Here is a 22671-nt window from a genome sequence, read left to right as displayed (position 1 = left end):
GAGTCACCAGTGGTTACTGAGTTTAGAACTGCATTGAGTGATTAGTATGGACTGAACCTTCACTTCTATTAAGTGCATGATGATGTTGAGTAATGTAGTGGACACCAAGTATCAGAAGGTCACGAAGTCAGTTTAGTGAACTCAAGTTATTTACTATTGGGCTGACTCTATAATGTATTTGTTTACTTGTATTTTGGTTGACCTTGTAATTTTGTAAGATTGAAAGGTATATATGTAAGATGTATTGTAAGATATTAAAATTGTATGAATGAATGTATAATGTGCATGACATGATGAAATAATAGAAAAGTAATGAAGAATATGTGCAAAATATTTTCAGTAGCAATTCAAGGTACCCAGCAAGATCAATTCAGAGATTGAAAAGTTGTATCTATCACATGAGGTGATCAATGCATAAGGGATCTTATCAGCAATCAGTTGCAAGAAGATCCTTTGCTTCATACTAATAGGTGCATTAGATTTGCAAATCCTCTAGCAAGGTAGACTTAATAGTCTTTGTACAAATCTCCTAACATAGTGCATACTTCATTGTATGTTTGAAAATCCTCTAACAAGGTGGACTTAGCAGTCCTTTGTGCTCCTAATAGGGTAGATCAATAGAAGTGGTCAATGTAAGCCTTAATAGGCCAACTTTATACTGCAGTATTGAAGTTTTGTGGGTATCATCCCCACCGCAATTTTACTTTCTATTTGGAAGGTTTCTAGGTCACCAAATATTGTGTTAACTTGTGTAATGATTTTTTTATGTTTCAGAACTAATGCATGTCGTAGCATAGATGGATGTATGGTAAATTAATAAAAAGTTTTAAGGTTACTGATTTACCCCTCCCCTCTCAGTAACTAGTCATAACCTGAATATTTCCAACAGTATCTATGCTGACACAAAAGGACTTGCCAAAGATAATGATCATAATTGTTAGAAAAATGATTATTAAGGTAATAGATTTAAATAGTTTCTTTGTGCACAAGTTGGAACTAAACCAAAATAAGATGAAAGCCATTTCCAAAAGAACACCTAATTTTGTGCCAACTATTTTGGATAATGATGGAGGAGTTAAGGAATGTGTAGAATGGTCATCTTCTTTTGACAACATTTTGAATCATTCCAAATTTTTGGCATACTGCAATGGTGAGACAGATGTTGTAGTAGTTTATGATTTGATAAATATGTTGTATAAGTTAGAAGCAGAGATGGGAAAGATAACCATAGAGGTTAGGGCTATAATAGATGTAAAGTGGAACAAATGCCTTGAAGAGTTAAATGGAATTAGGGATGCTACTTGGTCTGATATGGACACAAATTTAGCTATCTAGGAAGTTATAGAAAAGATAAATTTTTTACCATCTAGGGATAGTGATGGAATAGATAACAGATACAACTAAAGGTAGAAGATAAAACATAGACATAAAAGGCAAGGAAAGTGATAGGTAGTTAGAATACAAAAAAATTTATGTTGAAAGACTCTTGCGAAAACTGTCACCTACCAGTATTGCAATTGCTTCCCTAATTTTGTCTAAATACAAAGAATATTTGTAAATGTACCAGTATAGAAATATCTTTTTATATGTTTTGAAATTAGTGTTTGACATCTGTCCTCCCATCTAAAGTTTGTTGCAATCCTTCTATAGAAGGATTTTGAAGATGTGGGGTGAGGGTCTAAAGTCTATAGAATCTTAGTATTGTTGCTATTACGATCAGTCCAAGTTTTGTGTCAAATGTATGATGTATTCAATTTTGTAAATCTAAGAATACAATGAATCCTGAATAATAGTTTTTGTCATCTCTTGAAACATCTTTTGAGTTTGATACCAATAACGTATAATTTTTTTTTTAAATAAATAAAAAGGAGAGTTTTGCATATCTGTTTCTTTGAGTTTTGTCTCCATTTTCATGTATTTGTTATTTTGAGATTGAAATGAGCAAGATTCTTTTCAATTTAATGCATCTTGGATGAGTTGTATATCTTTTCATTTATTGCTTTTGATTCAAGGAATTAAGTAAATATTTTCATGAATTGATAGGGTTTCTATGTATATGAGAGGAATATCATAAGAATGAAATTAGAGGTTAACAATTGATGAGTTTAATTGTAAGTCAATTAAAAAGGGCTAGGGTTACTAGTTTGACTTTGTATAACAATGAATAAGGTATTCATTATTAATTTAGATGCAAATTGATGTGGCCATGTGATTGCATAATACACATATAAATCAAAATCAAATTTCCATTTGTATAATGAAGCACTAAATTGTTGGTCATTCACATGTGTTAATAGCTTTCATGGAGTTTATAGTTAGCTGATGTATCACATAAATTAATTACAATATCAAGAAGATTATCGACCATTTATCTACTATCAGGGATAGATGTAGTGCCTACCCTCGTTCACATATTTTCTAGACTTATTGTTGCTATTATTATTAAACTATGTAGACTAGTTTTATGTTGATGGTTTAGTGGTGTTGTTTTGACACTATCAGATATTATGATAGGGATTCAGTTGATATATGATGAGATCATTTAGACTTTACATTTCATGTATGTAAGATGATCATTACATTGTTTTCAGTTATTAATGATGATTAGTTAGATGGTTTATTATCTCATGTGTTTTATTATGGTTACTTACCCCATACTTGCATGTGTATGGTGTGTGTGTTTTCTTATTGTATGGCATTTTTGATGTGGTTAAGGAAGGGAGTCGTAGTCACCTGCTTAGTCAGGATCTACACAATGCACCAATTCCTGCCATTGTCTGTTTATCTTAGCATTATATATTGTATGTACATGCATGGTTTTTCTGCAGGTTGCAGGTACCAAGTATCGACTTCCTTGAATTGCCAGGATGAGTGTACCCTATTATACTATCTCAATGATAAGAGAAGGGAGATAAATTCTCAAGTCCAAATTCCAAGCCTAAAAACCATTTGTCCAAGTGAGTTAGGACAAGTATCAAAGTTGAATACCCACCGAATGTGTCGGATGACATATTTCCTAATTTTTAACCCTTTAGATTTATTTTGTATGATTTGTTCTATGATGGGTTTTCATATTTTATCTTGGAGGTCTATGGTGAATTTTCCATTAATTAAGTCTTAATAAATAGATTTAATTAATAAATTATTTATTTGAGAAAATTAATAAAATATCATGATCTTTGATATTTTGATTGTAATTAATTAAATGTGAATTATTGGGGAAAAGGAATTAAATAAAAGAAAACTAGAAATTAAAATTAATAATAATAATAAAAGTTATAAAAATTAAAATGAAAGATATAAAATTTAAACAGAAATTATTTTAAAAGTAAATTGGAGTTATAAGCTTGCATGGGAATTAACATGTACACGGGGGTTAGTGCATCAATTAAGCACAAGGTGTCTACAACCCTATGGCTCATCAAAAAGGTTGGAAAAGACCCATGCTTAGTTGGTGACACCTTCCAGCTATTTCAAGAAGCATTCCAAAGGTTTCTTGAGAGCTCTTTATATTCAGGCATTCATAAAAGCTTAGAGATAGCGTGGAGAGCAATTGGAGCATTGGAGGACTCAAGAACTCTGAAGAAGGGAGCTTGCTCTGCGAGTTTTCTGAGGAAGAGTGAATTAGCATCAGAATCCGGGTAGATTCTTGTGATTTTTCTTATGCTATTTCCGCATCATGCATTCCTGTCTTCTTCGTGTCTTCCATATGTCATCTGAGGAATTTCATATTTTTATTGTATGCATTTTCAATTTGGGCAATTAAATTTATTTGAGAATTTTATATGCATGGATTTAAAAAAAGAGAAAACGGGGCTAGGGTTGAGATTCATAGCCAAACCCATTAGATTAATTATTGGAAATTTTGGAGATCAAAGATCTATGGAGGAATTCTGAAAAATTGAAATTGTAATCATAAATTGTCAATTTGCTTATATATATATATATATATATATATATATATATATATATATATATATATATATATATATATATATATATATACATATATATATATATATATATATATATACATATATATATATATATGTATATGTATATATATATACATATATATATATACATATACATATATATATATATATACATATATATTTATATATATATATATATACATATATATATATATATATATATGCAATTATATATGTGTGTGTGTGTGTGTGTGTGTGTGTGTGTGTGTGTGTGTCCATATATTGTGATATTTTTAATTTTGTATATATTTATATATATTTGTTAGAAAAAAAATCGATTACATACCGTGGGCGAAAATGTTAAAACCAAATCATAAAGTCTGTATGGAAATCGCATAAGCGATTGTTAAAAATATATATATATATATATATATATATATATATATAACATTGGGTGGGCCGGTACTTCGTACCCCACCCACCGCAGGCCTGCGTGATCGCAGGGTACCTGCGACCGCAGTGTACCTACGATCCGCAGTGTACCTACGATGCGGCACTTTAATAGCCGTGCGATTTTAAATCGCATTGTGTTATATGTGTTGGTTTTAAATCATATTTGCAATGATTATTTCATATACGATTTGGATATGAATTTCAATTTCATTTTTTTCTAAGTTGCAATGTTATTAATTATTAAATGTTATTATATATATATGTATGTATATATATATATATATATATTATTAATTATAAATGATTATTATAAATTTCTCAATTAATGGATCACTCTTTTAATTATTAAAATATTGCTATTAAGCTTGTCAATTATGAAGAGATATTAACTATTAATTTAATTAAACTTAGTTTTTAATTAAGATTAATTATTAGAATATATAATTGAAGTTTTTGATTCATTGAGAATGTCAATTTTCAAACAATATCATATAAATCAATTAGAAAATTGAGTCTGATGGAGAAACTTTTATCTATCAAACGAATACATGGGTTAGATAAAACGTGAAATTTCTCCACTTGATGTTAATTTGGGAATACATAAACTGAGATTTTTGAATTCAAATTTGAAAACTTAGCAAAACCAAAACATGTGTTTACATTGTGTATTCTTTATGCTATTGTTTTGGGTTTTGGGTTGACTAGTGTTGACCAGTATAGGACGTCTACCAGAGGCTTGGGGGTTATGTGATTGTGATGCCATGATGATGTTTTAATCTCGATCTTTATAAACCCAACCATGGTTATGTGATGGAATGCTCTGTGTATTGGATGTGAATACTGATTATTATAGTTGAGATTCTTATTTATGAGACACTTGACTTAACCATTATTTTTTGTCATCGATCAGTTATCCTTGGTTATTTTCTAATCACCATGATGGGACTGAAATGTGGATTTATTCTTGATGATGTCATGTTGTGACATGTTTGACTCAACCATTTTTGGATTCTTCGATCAGTGTGTTTGAGATATATTTTGGTTATTGAGAACCATTGGATACTTTTGATTATCAGTGATGCTTCAATTGCCAATAGAGAGCTATTGTGGTCATGATTTTCTATGGATGTTTGCTCATGGAGATTTGATGCTTTTATGCATATTTGATGATTTCATTATGGATTATTTTTGTGATTTTGAGATTTATGATTCCATGAGCATTAGGGTAGGATATCTGCATGTAGTGACGAGAAGTGGCTTGCAATGGGGGCCGGGGCCCTAAGAGGCTGCCAGGGTAACTCATTGTAAGTTGGATTAATAAGTGATAACATTCACACCTAATACTAACTGAATGAACCTAAAAAGATAAGAGTTTTGGTTCTCACCCATGCCTTGAGTGCTTGTATAGGCTAGGATGGGAGTAGTGAGAATGCATGGTTGCGACCTTGCATTCCATAGTATGCCTTGTCAGTATGAGAGGATACTGGTGGTTGCATGTGATCAGTATGGACCCGTGGAGTTTAGCTAACTACCAGGGTAACTTGTACGTGATAAATGCGATGACACTTTCCCACTTGCATAGTAGGTTCCTACATGTCTTTGTGTGCCTCTGGGAAGTAGATGTTAGTTTCGTGATTGGAACCTTTGAGTTAGTATACTTTTAGGATTCCTAGACTATAGAGATTTGTGCTATGTGTTATGGATAGCCTATTTGGGACTTGAGATTATCTCCTCAGCATGGTGGGAGTGGACCACTTAGGTACCACGCGGTCGGCTGGTAGTGTATTTTCCACTCTTATCATTTGAGATTCATTGAGACATCGTGGTTGATGTGTCCTTCGTGATGGTGGTTATGTATCCTTTCATTGATGATTAGCATATGTTAGATGATGTTATCTTATGCTTATATTTGCATGTTAGATTACTTTCTACATATGATGTTGTATATGTTAGGAGTGACATTCCTACTATGTTAATACTGACGATCTCTTTGGTGATTTGGGATGTTACGCACGGAGGGATGGCTAGGGCCCACGATGGTCTAATGATGCTATCAACAATTAGGAGGGACCGTGCACTTAATTTATTTTGTTTGATCTTTATGATGGATGTATATGTCTTCTATGATGATGTATCATGTGATTATCTCTACTTTGATGTATCATGGATGGGAATAGGATGATGTACCTTATTCTACATATGTATATTCTTTGAGCTTGTCATACCCTGTGACATGTACAGAGGATGATTGAGCATTTGGAAATGTAATGTTTAAACATTGGACTTATCATTATTATTTCATGTGGTTGTTGTACTAGATGGATTCATGTATGTAATTCAATGTTAAGGGATCTTAAAGAATGTAATCTGTTATGTATGTTATGTTTACTTTTCAAATGGACATTGCTATTGCTTCCATTATTGTGAATAAGTTATGTATGGTATTTACTTTCATGTAAAAATAAAAAAAAATGTTACCAAAGTTAGTGAAATTCTAGGTTAATTCTTTGGATCCCTTGGCGGGGCATTAGAATAAATCTAAAGAATATGAATATTAGTGAATAAATATAGAGAAGATATTTATAGAAGAAGCCAAATTAATCCCTAGGTGCAACCACCTTGGCATTGTAGACCCTAAAGAGTAGAAAGCTCATATGTGCTTTGTTGAAGTTGGTCTAGATCTGAGAAATATTTCTATTGAATATGGGATCTAGAGAGTCCTTAGGCATTTATCTTTTCTTTGCATCCCGATATAGGATTTATACAACCTATAGCTTATTTAAAACACCAACACAAAGAATAGTATTGTAAGTCTTTGAGAACTAAAATACTTTCAAATTTTACCATTTTTTCACATACCTAATCCATAGTCATTGGAGGGAGTCATTTTACAACTAGTAGTTTGCTAGTCTCATCAGGATCAGTTTTTTCTTCTTCCTCCTCTTGTGCTATGATGGGCTATCTTGTAGTAATTCACCAATAGAGTGTAGTAACTCAGTAGTACATTATGTTGTCCTCCTTGTGATGATCTCCTTGCCTTTTGGCCTTGATGGTGTCATTATTTCTTGTGCATCTTTCGAGAGATCTTGTTTTACCTGTGGTACAATTAGCACAATCTTTCATTATTTTGTGGTCTTCTTCTCCACAATTGCAAGCTCTTTGGCTTTGCCTTCCTTTATTTCTAGGGTTTGACCTAATCCTTCTCCTTGTTCCATCTTAATATCCTCAACAACTTTTCTTTTTCTCTTTTGTCTTGTCTTAGGTGTTCCAGTCTCAACAATCAGTTTTGCAATAACTATTTCATATCTGCCAAATTGCTTGGGGCTAGCATCTATGTCCTCTGTTAGTAGTCATTAATATTTACCTCATAGGGAATAGGCCTTAGCCATGCTACCCTCAGTATTACTACTTGTGCATACAAAAAAATTGTGTCTAGAATGAAACATATATCATCATATTAGTTATCAACAACTGATGTTGGAATCCTCATCCTATTCTTCATTTTAGTTTTGAATTCTTCAAAATAGTTATCCATGACTACTTCAAAATTTTCACCCAACCTTTCTATTAGGTCATTCAATTGATCTACAATAGTCTTATTTTTGTCCCATGCAATTCTTCTAGTAGTTGGAAAATATTTTTTTACATAGAACAATATGAAAACTAATAGGGAACTAAACTTACAAGATGTGTTCTTATCATTTTTTATTTTTTCCAGGCTCTTTGTACATTTTACTAATTGCAACTTGTAAATATTGTATGTATGATCATTTTTTAATAATTTTGTATGCCAAATCAACTGCAGTGCACAATATGTTGTTAAGTATAATCAATTAATAAAACTTGTGAGTAGTCACATGAACAATGAATTCAATTAGTGGATCCTCAATATTTTCTATTGATATTCCATGGCCATTCCAACTTCCCTTGGTTAGTTTTTCAATTTCATTCCATGAACCACTCCTTATACTCTTCGATCATTCTAATGTAAGATACCCAGTTATCCTTCAAATCATTTTCTTGTTGATCTTTATCAATCTACCTTCTAACCATAATTTCATGTCATGAATTTGGCTTAGGAAAATTTTGATACATTCATTCTTGAAGACTTTAGGAAAACCTAGGACATAGGTTAGCTCTTTGTTTACAACAATTTTGAATTCCTCTTTCAGAAATCCATCAATGCATAGCTTGCCATAAGTTTTTCTTATTTCAAAATCTCCAATCTCTCCAATCTTACATTGATAACATGATATGATGTCTCATATAGTCAGGATTCTAGGTGGAATAGATGACAATGCTCCAACAATATCAATAGGGGATTCAATATTAACTCTATTTTTGAAATTTGGTGGAGATCTCTGATCATTTCTTATGATTTATACACTATTATCCTTTATGATTTCACTTCCAAATGCCATTGTGAACTAGGTATTTCAATATTCACACAAAATACCTTTACTAAATACCTTACTTAGCAATATGAATAATACTTACTTCACTTCACAAATTTGGTGATAACTTCTTGTGATTCATTTATCTAGTTTTTGAGATTGCCTCTTTATATCTTCTGGTGAACTCTTGTATCAATAGATGAGAAAAATGAACGTGCAAATTTGATATATACCTTTAATATTTTGATTTAGGTCTTCAATTAATGTCTTTGTACTTAGATAGTGTATGACATCTAGGCTCAATCTTAACTTTAGTTCTATCAAATTTATGCACTCAGTCAATATGTAATCCTTCCTAATCACTTAGTCTATATTGCAAGACTTGGTTAATATAGACTATACCACTGGTGCTCGACACTATCTCATTTTTTATTGTTCGCATTTCTCAAAACATCTCCAGTTATGTACATATATCTTTTTTTACTTTAATGCTAGGAACTAATGTAAAATAGAGCTTTTGAGTATACAGTTCCTACATACCTTCTACCTTGAGTGAGATGAGATGTGATTGCCAAATCCATCATATTGGGTAATCATAGTGTCTTCTATCAGCTACTTCCAACTATTACTATCTCTATTCATTTTTTCTTTCTTTCTAGTTTGACATCTAAAACATGTGACCTAGTTTTATAGTTTTTACTGATGTGTCCCACTTTAAGACAACTAAAACATACTATCTCTCTATTTATCCATTTTTTGTAATTTCCTTTGAAATGTGCCTTGATAAAATTCTTTGAAATGTTTCCATATTCTCCACAATGGTGACAACTATAACATGTCTTGTAATCCTAGTCATAGGAATTGCCTTTCTTTACTGCATGAGTTTGTTTTCTAGGTGACCAATGTGACTTCTTCTTAAGTTTTCACTCATAGAATTTATGTCCATACTTTTGACAATTGTAGCAGTGACCTTTGAATCTAAATATCTTTCTACTTGAATCTTTGTTCTTTGTTCTACATTCGTGAGCTTGATGTCCTTCTTTCTTGCATAAAGAACAATTACCACTTTTCTTTAGTTTAGGAATTTTCTTTCCATTTTTTCTTCTAAATTTTTTTTATGAATGTCCAATCTTCCCAAAATAATGACATGTAGCTTTTCCTTTTGATTTTGGATTCCTTTTTTCTCCACTTTTGGATGATTATCCTTCTTCAATAGTTGAATACTGCTTGTATCCAAGTCCAAAGGCATCTTTTACTCTTGGAAACTTCATCATATCTTCAAAATATTTTATTGCTTCATTTGGTTTTTTCATCCTTTCCATAAGTTCCTTCTGATGTCTTAACTCATTCTTCAATTTCTCATTTTGTAATCTTAGATTTGTGATCTCCAAATCTTTTATGTTTTCCTCCTAATTTGTAATTACTAATTGGCTTATCATATCAATCTAAGTGTTTGTGAACTTCTAAACTTCAAATGATGTTTCTTCAAGTCTATTAGCTATCTATCCTATGTCTTCTTCAACCATATCTTATCTTCCATTTCTTTCTTCTTTTGTTCAAGAACTTCACATACTGTGACTAATTGAATTTTTTATTTTTTCTTGATATCTTTTGTTTCCTTCATTAGGGAACTATTCTTTTCTATAAATTATGTAATTTCTATTGGAATTCTTTAGAATAATTGAAAAGGGATGTGGATTAGTTATCCAAGGTCCAAATGTTCAAAATAAAACTTTTCATAGCTTACTGAACCCATATCCATTAAAAAATTTCATCATGCAGGCATCCATTATATTATGCAATTACTTAAACTTGTAGGCTACTATCAAATCAATTTGTAAAAATGTAAACATGAAACATAATAGATTCAATAATGCATTTGACACAATAATTTAACATGGAAACCCAATTTGGGAGAAACTACCAGTAACATGCTACTCATTCACACTCTTTTGAAGTGATGCCCTATGAAAGACCAACCCTATTAAAGTTTACAATGCACACTATTAAATGTGACCCAATTAAAGGATTTCAATCACCTTATTAGGAGTGAGTCTTATTAGAGGACAGTAGATCATTCATTCGAATATCACCTAGTTAAAGGATTTACAAATGACTATTAGGTCAACCTTAATTCAAAGGATTTACCCTAGATTGATACAACGATTAGAAAGTAATAGCAAGGTTTGATCTAATAATAACTTACAACACACTTGCAAATTGTAGATTTATATTTTAGTCCTCCATTTTTCTTGGCTTTCACACTCTTTAGCTCTGATAGTTTGTTCACTCTTCAAGCATCCATACTCTTAACCCTTCTTGCTTTGTTTTCCAATGTAGGACCTCTTCTCTTAGGTCAATGAATAAAGCAATACCCTAGGGTCCTTGTCTTCCTTAGGTTCTTGCACATGACAACCCTTGCTTCTGACTAGCCATCTCTATAAATAGAGAATTGAGATATTTTTCTATTCATCATCCATTGTCCATTTGAGGGCTAGGTTGGATTAGGTAGGATTAAATGAATCTACCCCTCATTTTATTTCATTCCCTTCTAGAAACTTCTTCTTCAATCCTCTTTGAATTCACCTCAAAATGGTTCACCATGAATTCTATGCTACCAACTCATCAAACTTATCTTCCACATGGTTGACACAATCTATGAAATCAAACTTGTTGGCTCAAATTCATCAAATTCTCCATCTTTCTCATAATGCTAACACTTAGTATTAACTAGCTTTTGATGCTCAGTACATACTATGTTACTTGACATCCTCTATTAAATCACTCAGCATGAACTAAAGTTTATTGGTGCTCAACATCAACTAAACTTTACTCAACACCCACTGTGCAAAATGTTAAGCTTGGAAAACTAACTTCATTTAACTTATGGGTATGTGCGGGATCATGGTGTGCCAAAAAGTGGTGATCTAAAAAATCTTTAGTTCTAAAATATCTCAAAGCATTTCAAAATCTATTCCAACTTTTTTCCCACCCACCCTAATACTAAATGAAAATAATTAATATCTTTGTAAGACCTACTATATCTTTTGATACCAAACCTATATGGTCAACTTTAAAAACATCCTAAAAATGTGCTTTTGGACAAATTTTATGTGATTTTTACTTCAACCATGTAGCTGACGACTTTTTTTTCACCAAAATTTGATAAAATGAAAAGGGTTTCTTAAGAATGTTCTTATCTTTCCATAAATGTAAGGTCTATCAAATTGTGAGTTTAGTAAGTAATTATTACTTATTTTCTAATGGAGGCATGTATAAAGTGTTGACTAACACACTACTTGAAAAAAAAACTATAACTTTCAAATGGTACAACATTTGTTACATCCAAAAGATGCATCGCATTCTATGTTTCTTCTACTATAAGGAAAAATAATGAAAATTTGAATTTTGCAGAGTTCTGAATTAGCTAAGGTGGTCAGACACAAGAGGTTTTTTATTCCAAAAATACCAAAGTCAAAAATTAAATATTAATTATTTATTTAGAATAAAAATACCCAAAAATATGTGTCACATCTAGGCATGAGTCTACTACTTATACATAGAATATTATTAAAAAATGTTACCATTTGGTTTTCATTAAGGTGGTCACACATACATCTACTTCTTCTTTCTGTTCTAAAATCTTTGTATTATTGCATTAAAATTCAAAATTTTGACCAATAATTTTTTGTTTTTTGAGATAAGTCCTAGTAGTTTAGAAACTAGATTCAATTTGCTAGAGATTATTTTCTATCAACTTTTTGATATAAAGTTAATAACAAGTAGAAAATTGCACATTAAATTGACATAACCATGATTTTCTAATTTTTTATTGCCACTTAAGAGCATAGTTTGGTTGACCATGATCCTGCACATACCCTTGTTCTTCTAAACTTAATTAGTGTAACCAACCTTTGCAAACTTAAGTAGATTATCAATGCACTGTAATATCACTATCTTAACTAATTCTTGTACTCATTTTCATATAATAACTCAACCTTTCCTCTAGGTGCTACTTTTACCTCATTTGATCAAATCCTCTTCATTAATCAAATAAATGATAGTACTAAATCATATAAGAAATTATCTTACTGACAACTATTAAGTTTGACATCAGTGACAAAACAATGATTGAAACACATTTATCATACTTGTATCAATCTATTTTCAATAATTGCTACATTTTTGTTACCAATATTTTCATTGTCCAACAATCATTCTATATTAAGTTCTATGTATTGAGTACCATTGAGTTGCATAGCTATCTCTTTTCTTCTTCTAAGGTATTTTCTCACTTCTTCTTTTGTTCTCTCCAATTGTTACAACCCAATAAGGATTTCAATTATTTTATTCTCAATGATCTTTCCCAACTTGTATACTTCCATTTCCATGATATTATTCTCTCATGTTGTTAAGCTTTCTAATAAGAGAAGTGGCTCTAATACCAATTGTTGAAATATATATGGGAAACAAGATACTTAGAGTGGGGGGTGTGAATGAGGATCTTCATCTTTTGGCTTCTACAATAGTTCCATTAAATCATTCCCAATTCATTAATAAAATTGCAATGGTGAAACATAAATTAAATACATCATACATCACATCCACAATAGTTCAAAACATAACACATTGATTACTTAAGATATTAATGTGTATTAACCTTTATTAAGTTAATTGCAAAAATATAAAGCATTAAGAAAATAACATGAGACACCAAGATTTAATGTGAAAACCCAATTTGAGAAAACCACCAATGTAACTAGTTACTACTTTTCACTCTTCTAAAATGAGTCCCCTTAGGAGCCAACCTTGTTAAAGATTACAAAATACATGGTTAAGTGTGACCCTATTAGAGTATTTGAATCACCCTATTAGGAGTGGCCTTGTTAGAGGTCTTAAGACACTTCAATATAGAAAATTCCACCTTGATAGAGGATTTACAAAATGGTTGTTAAGCCAACTATGTTAAGATATTTCTTCACTACTACAATTGTTAGAGAGTAACAATGATTGACCCAATTAATGAAGAAACTAACTTTGAAGATTCAGATTATTGTTAGATCAATTATCCTCTTAATCCTTCTTGGTCAGAATATTATTTTGAGCTCTTCATATCTTCTACCCTTAATCAGACATCCTTCTCATTTTGCTTCTTTTACGTTGTTCCAAAATGCTTATTTCAATCCACAATTTGACCTTTCATATATATGAAACTCAATTTCAAGTCAACTTGAATATTTTTTCATAAAAATATTTAACATCAACTTAGTTATCTTGTATTAATCAAATAATTAACAATATTAATCTACTAACAGTCGGTTGACACTAGACTATTCACTCGGTTAATACAAAACTTTCTTTGATAACCAACCAAACTTAGTTAATATTAACTCTCTTCATTGAATGACCTAAATTGATTTACAGTAACTTCCCTTGATGACCAACTGAATTTAGTTACTACTAATTTTTTCTTGGTTGAAATTGGAGTCTTCTATAGTGCCCAACTAAGCTTGAATAACACTATTTTTTCTCAGTTAAAATGTTACATTTGTGTAACATCAATGACAATATACAATTGAATAAATATTTTCAAAAATAATTTTTTTGAGAAATATTGTCTCACTATAGTGTTTGTGCACTACATGCTCACTCATACCACATAGTTGATTTCCAAAATTGATCATCTAAAGTATCTCCTAAGTAAGGTTGCACTTACTGCTAGACTAAAAAAATGGATGATAATTCTTTCCAAATTTGATAGTCAATATGTTGAATGTAAGGCCACTAAAGGACAAGCTATTGTTGATCAGCTGGATAAATTCACCATCACAAATAGTGCTCCTATACAAATTGATTTCCATTATTCTTCCATCATGTACATTACAAACAAAACTTGGAAGATGTTCTTTTATGGATCACATACTCAAAATGGTGTTAGTGTTGGGATTCTCTTTGTTACACCTCATGGCTACATGATCCCAAAGTTCTATAAACTATTATTTCCATGCACAAATAATATAGTTACATATAAATCTCTTCTTAATGGAATCAAGCTAGCTCTTGAATGGAGGATAAAAAAACTACATATTTGTGGATATTTTTAACTTGTCATCAACCAAGTGAAAAATGAGTACCAAACTAAAGATATGAAGCTCATACATTATGAGAAATTGATTGATGACTTAAGAAATTACTTCACATTTGTCACATTCTACCATATTCCTAGGGCTGAAGATAAAATTTTTGATGTCTACTCTGGCATCTATCCTCCAACTGCAAGAACATTGATCTCACTTTGAATTCCTAGTGGAACATATGTTCCATGCCACTTATGATTCCCTTGATGATTGAGTAATTTGCATTGTTTTCAGTCATGATTCCTCTCGCTATTCTACCATTTTCTCCTACTTACATGATCAAATAATTCCTAAAAACCTTATAAACAATGAAAAATGTCAACTTATCCATAAGACCTCTCACTATACCCCCATCTCTAGTGACATATATAGGATGGGCTTAGACAAAACACCCCCCAGGTGCTCTAAGATAGATGAAAAAGGCATTAGTTAAAGTCCACAATGATATTTATGGGTCATACTCCAATGGCCATGCAATTGCTTGGAAATAGCTTTGGGTGGGCTACTATTAGCCAACTATGCAAGACGATGCTATCAGATATACTAAGTCATGTAAAAAGTGTTAATTACATGGAAACTTGATTCATTCTCCTAGCTATCAACTCATTCCTTTCATCACACATTGGCCTTTCGAACAATGGGCCTTTTATCTTCTTGGAAAGATCCATCACATCTCATCTAGAAAACATAAGTTCATAATCCCAACTACTAAGTATTTTATAAAATGGTCAAAGTTGTTCTAATGTGTATTGCAATAGGCATACATGTTTCCTTATTCATATTGAATCATACCATTTTCCACTATGGTATCCCTTCTTCTATAGTTACCAACAATTAGGGAAATTTTAAAGTAAGGACCTAAGGCAACTTTGTAAAAGGTTTAAAATCAAACAACATTGGTCCTCAAAATACTATCTCCAAGGAAATGGCCAAGATGAGGCCGTGTATAAAATACTATTGAAAATCTTACATAGAATAGTTCACAAGTTGGGTAGAGACTAGCACCTATTGATCAATCTTGTATTATGGGTCTACAAAACTACTATACAAATTCCTCCAGGGGCTACACCCTTTTTATTGGTCTATGGTTCTAAGGCTTTCCTCCCACTAAAATTTGATATTCCCTCTCTACAAGTCTATCTAAATGGATTAATGACTAATAAAGAGCATTGGGCTATGAGAATCCATGATCATGAAGATCTCAATGAGCATCGAAAGGCCACATTTGGTTACATACAAGGTTATCAGAAGAGCATTTCTACTAGCTATAATAAAAAAGTACACCCTCATGAGTTCCAAGTGGGTGAGCTTGTTCTTTGAGAGAATCCTAAGAACAAATAAAATTAAGAACAAAAGGGTAAGTTTGAGCCAAATTGGTTGGGTCCCTATCTTGTTAGTCCTACATTCAAATATGGTGCTTATTAGCTTTCTACACTTGAGGGATAATAGCTACCTAAGCCTGTCAACATATAATACTTGAAGAATTTCTATTCCTATGGCTTAGTTATTTGTACATACTTTAGGATCCAGAAAAAATCCCAAAAGAATCATATATGATGCTGAAAAAATCAAAAAATTCAAAAAATGTTATAAATAAGTGATCATCTTAGTGAAAACCTAGCAATAGGTGCTTTGATGTGTTACCAAAAATATTTTAAAAAATTAAAATTATAATTATAAAAAGTCCTAAAAAAAATGCCCCTAGGTCTATCAATCATACTTTGTGCTCACTCATTTTTCCTTGCCTGGGTTGGAATTGACTCTTGTCTTGGTCTAGGGGGAACAATTGTTTATCTTTTCAAGGTCTCTATGTACATTGGTACTTCTTTGGAAAAATTGTCCAACAATGTTTCTCAACACTTCTCCTTGACATCAAGTATTTCTCAACACTTTTTGGATACCTTAGTTACAATCTGGGATGCTAAAATATTTCTCACTATCAGATAGATTCCTAAAGAGATGATCATGTGTCTTACACATGTGCACTCAAATATTATACTTGTTGAGACCTAATGAACTTTGTTTGTCTTTTTGTGTTTTCTATGATGATTTCTTTGCTAAGTGTTCCCTCCCCAATAGTCTCTTGAGGATGTCATGGACTAGAATATTAGGGACATGGGGCATGTTTTACTTTTTTTCTTCTTGTGGGAATACTTTTTTGATCTAAAGCATAGTGAGCATCCATGCTTGTCCTACTTGAAATTTTGGAAACACAATGTATCATTCTTGTTTTTTTTAGCAAGACTGCATGCAACGGTAATCCTAGCACTTATGCCTTGATACAACTATAATCTTTCTATACTAAACTTAGGGAATCTAACTATATTATTCATATTGACCTACATGTCTTTAATTCTTAGGTTGGATTCCCACATACCTATCTGATATAGATCATATTCATATATGCAAAGTTATCCTAGTAAGCATTGTATGATCTCATGATGTCCCTAATAAAGCTCAATGATGAAATTAGAGTCTAACAGTTATGTGTCCCTTGCGAGTAAACCTCTTTGCATACTAGTTTGCATTTTAGGATCACCATTCCTTAGTCTTACATCTTGCATGTGGAGAAAGATCTCTCTTCATCATTCACAAACACATTAGTTAAGTGTGTTCATTTCTTCTCATTTCCCCTTGATCATGCCTTCTACTCCTTGTCAATCACATTCACTTCATGCTTCTTCTATTCATGTCATCACAAGGGGTTAATTGTCATCATGTCTAATCTACCACTTATATAGTATTTTGACCTAGATTTTAATCTCCTTGGATTTGCACAAAAATTACACCATAGGCTAATTTTGACATCCTAGAACCATTTTTGGTATTGAAATTAAAATTTGAGTTTCTCTTGATGGTCAAAATCGTGTATTAAAACCATGCTTTCTATGCAATTAACTGACCTTTTGAGGTATAATTTTTGAATCTTGACTGGGGCATCGTCATTTCTTCATTTCTTTATCATTACCACATTCAATTCATTTTCATTTCACTTGTATATCATCCTTCTACTTGATGATTTAGTTTTCATTCTTTATCCTTCCTTGTCAAATCCTCTCATAATAGGGCATTCTATCACTTCTTAATGGTCACTATTGGGTTTTAATCACATATTTGTCATCATGGACCTTTCTTTATCTTGATTTGATCATATATTTCTCATTTCTTCATTCCCTATACCTCATCTTTATTTTAATCCTTAGGGGGTAGAAATATTCTCTCAAATACTACAAATTTCTTGCTTATCTATTTCTCAGGAGCATATGCTTGACCTTTCCATTTTCTCTTGGTCTATCCTTTTTACTTGATGTTAGTACTCTTCTTGAGTTCTAATATCATCTCTATGTCCTAGTGTTTAGTATTGATGCTACTAGGTTGTGAAGTTAGGATTTTCTAAATCTCTCTACATTTCATTCTTCAAAAATAAATCTCTCTATCTAGTTTGTCCTACTTGGATTATTCATTCTTTGATGTAATGTATTCCTAGATCAACCACACATTTGTCAAAAATGGAAAAATGTAATCACCAAAAGAAGGTCACCTAGAATATTAACTCCCTTCCCAGTATTTTGGCTAAATTATTTCATTATTTGCCAAGACCAAATCTTTAAAAATGATTTTATTTGATTTGATTTTATATTTTGACCACTATATCCTAAGTTCATATATAATTAAAAGGAAAATTCCCCCCTTTTATTAAAATATCCCTTTTACCTCCTTTATCCTAAGTTGCACACATTAAGAATTTTCCCCAATTTGAAAATAAAAGAAAGGGACTTTTTGTCTCACATGGAGACACAAAATTCAAATCCTTCTCATTGGTGGAAATGATAATTCACATGGATCATGCTAAAATTAAACCCCCACCCTTGATCATATACCTCTATATTTTGATCTCTGTCACCTGCACATCTTTAAAAGGGAGAGCTCTCTCCTTATATAAGGATCTAAATTTGAGCTATTGTTATTTTGCAGGTTTTCTTATAGATTTTCTTGGAGCATTTGTGGAGAAATTCTATCTTCATTCTCTTTCATTCTTGCATCCTCGTTCTAGTTTTTCTTCATTTTTATTTTCTTAGTTTCCTTATCCAATAGAATAACTCACCTAATTTAATTAGAATGTTTTAGTAATACTCTCATGTTGCTAGTATAGTTGCATTTTTGCATTCCATTTAACATAGTTACATTGGAATTGGATTTTTATGGAACCTCTTTGACACTAGGACTCCTTTTGTCTTAGAATCTCCCATCTCATGGTTTACTAGTAAGAGTTGCATTCTTTAGGCTCAGCTGAGAGCTATTTTCATCCTCACTTGAATACCATTACACTCCATAACTAGGGAGCTCTAGGTTGTCATCCAAGCTTTCTAATCTATAGGATCCTTTGGATAGAATGGTTTAGAGAAGTGCACATTTATAGTGTACAAATCCTACTTTTCCATAATGATAAGTTATCCTTGTTCAAATTTAGTACCTCTCTCTTATACATCTTTAGATCTTTAGCTTAAGTTTTTCAAACTAGTTCCTCCAAGCACCTTTTCTCTAATACCAATTGTTGGATAAATGAGATGGGGGTGAATTAATTATCCTTGGGTTCTTTTAAATAGTTCACCAAACTTACAATACAATATACTTATCATGAAATCAACTTGGTAAATAAATTAACTTATTCAACCTTATGCCAGTAAATAGATTTGCACTTCCTACCAAGTATTAGCTTCATTAATGAAATTACAATAATACTGACAATTTTAATATGTAAAACATTCATGCACACATTGACACTAGTATTTTTAACATGGAAACCCATTCAAGGTAAAAACCACTTGGGAATTTTCACCTAGAAATAATTCACTCTTCTAAAGTGAGCTCGGTTAAGAGACACCTCTACCAAAGGTACATGCACACTTGCTAGCTGTGACCCTACTAGGATGTTTTCACCAAAGACAATCTAGACCTTTTCACCCTTTAATGAGTTTTCTATCTAAAGGACTTACAAAAATTTAGTATAATTTCACCTTACAAAATGATATACAAATAGAATAGTTAATATGACTTGGTTAAGATAGTTTTTGCTATAATGGTTAAAGAGTAATAGTGAAATGATTTGATAAATATAAAACTCACATTTCTTTTTCATATCTTAATTCTATTCATCATTCCTTATTGATTGGTCATCACATCAACTATTCACTCAACTTCAATTCACACATTAGATCTACTTGGTACCAACTCCCTCGACAACTTTACAACCAACTTGACTAGAAAATAGACTAGTGTTTGCAATCTTGTATCTTCCTTATATAGATAAATTTTTATCTCTTCATCTCATTCATTAAGGTTTCCATGAATTACTCTCATCCATATGATCATTAAACAACTCAAATACATTGAATCTAATACTAGACAAGTCATTTTTCAAAGCTTTCTAGTGGCATTTCCACACTGAATCTTAAACTTTTCTTAGATCTCAAAATATGTCTCAATTCTTCACAATTAGATCTTTCCTTATTAATTCAAGTCATTAATCTTGCTATTTGGTTTCATTCTTATCTTAGAATTTTCTAAAATAATCCAGATCTTCTCTTGATATCCTCCTTTACTCAATCTTTCACAAATTGTTCATTTTTACTAAACTATGGTATATCTCATGATCAATTAATATTTTTCTTACTTATCCTTCCTTGCCTTCTTCATTTACCAACCACCATTTCTAACTTGATGCATCTCATTGATTTATTATCTTTTCTCTTTCCAACTTTTCTTATTTCTTACCAACCAAAATAACTTTCTTGTGCATCATCTAAACACTTCATCAAATCATGTATAATAATCAAACCAATATTATACTATCATAGACCAATTCATCAATTTTTTGATTAAGTTCACATACTTAACATCACTTCTACATATAATCATCTATCTTTACCTTCCACTCCTCTATTCAACATCATATCCTTCAGATGATTTACAACCTACATGAATTAGTATTGTTAATCAGCTTGACATCAATGACAACATAACAACTAGTCTAACGCTTTCACATATAATTCATAGGTTCTGACCTTTTTCCTCATAAACATCACTCATAGTCATCATCATCAATTATGTCCAAATTTTGTAATCATAACAATAGCCATCAAAAGTATGAGATCTATTTCTATAAACATTTGTAGTATGCCCCATCTTAGGAAAAATAGAACATGAGGAGTGTTAGGTCTAATTTTCCATAAATTAGAAGTGTGTCCCACTTTAAGATAATTAACGAACATAGCTTTCTAGGATTTCATATCAAGACTTCTTTTGTAATACCCCTCATTTACTCTCATTTTAGAATTCATTGATAAAGTTCTATTAGACTCTTATGTGGACATGTTATCTCTTAACACATATTTGAATATTTGATGCTTTGATATATACGATAATTGATTATACTATATAGTAATGTTTACTTACTTACAATGATGATACTTTCATGTGTCTATTCGATGATTATGACTACCTTCATAAATTACTCTTACTTAGTAAATGTAATTGTTTTCTTGATGATAATATAATATTTCTTTAAATGATGATTATTGTATCTTCATGATAATGATTTTTTATAGTAAAATATGATATTATTTGTATTCATGATTTATTTATGATAGTTACCCCATACTTGCATGTGTATGGTGTATGTGTTTATTTTATATTGTTGTCTTATGTGTCTGATGTTCTTAGGAGAGGAAGTCATAGCCACCTTCTAGTCAAGATCTACACAATGTACCACTCCCCACCATTGCTTATTTAGCTTAGATATATAAGTACATGTTCATGCACTCATCTTTTATTCAGGTTGTAGGTACTAGGCATTGACTTTCCTAAATTGCCAAGATAAGTATACCCTATCACAATAAATTAATGGTAAGAATTGGGAGATAATGTTCAAGTCCAATCCTAGCCAAAGCTTAAATACTTGTCCTACAAGGATGATTCATATTTGATAGTCTACCCCTTTTAAACCTATGAGTTTTTCTATATGTGGTTGATTTTCCTTATGCTTTTAATATAGATTGACTTTGTCATTTGCTAGGTGGAATGCTTATTTGTGATTTTTTATTTGATCACCAATATTTGAATTATTAACTATTATTATTATTATATATAATAAGACGATATTGAATTCTTAAGAATTATTTGAATATATGCTTAATTTTAAAGATTTAATTTAAAGTTCTAATTTAGAAACTAAAAAATAATAATATAAATATAAAATGTAAAATATAAAATATTGTCTTATTACAATATTTAATCAAAAGTGATTCAAATTAGAGTTGCATTTAAATAATGAACTATTATTATCTTTATTGATTAATATAATAAATAATTACTTTTAACATGGTTGTATTAAATAATAAAGTGAGAAGGATAAAATAAAATAATATTTTAATTAAAAGTGAGTTAAATATGCATGATAAGGTTAATTAAATAAAAATATTATTTTTAAAATTGAAAGGGCTTTGAGTGTGCATGAAAATATTTAATAAATTAAGTGATTTAATATTTAATTAAAATTAAGTGGCCTTTTATTAAATTAAAAATTAAAAATCCTAGTTAGGGTTAGGGCTCTTTATTAGATGTTTTTGGTCATTTTAGAGACATATATAGGTTTTGGGAGAGCAATTTGGAAATGGAAGTTAAAGAATTATTGAAGCTTAAGGGTGTTTGGATTGCATGTATTCACCAAATTGTTTAGAATTTTAGCTATCA

This window comes from Cupressus sempervirens, chromosome 4 (assembly GCF_028749045.1).
Source record: "Cupressus sempervirens isolate cs-2001-9-10 chromosome 4, ASM2874904v1, whole genome shotgun sequence".
NCBI classification, from domain to species: domain Eukaryota; kingdom Viridiplantae; phylum Streptophyta; class Pinopsida; order Cupressales; family Cupressaceae; genus Cupressus; species Cupressus sempervirens.
This window is presented reverse-complemented; position numbering follows the sequence as displayed.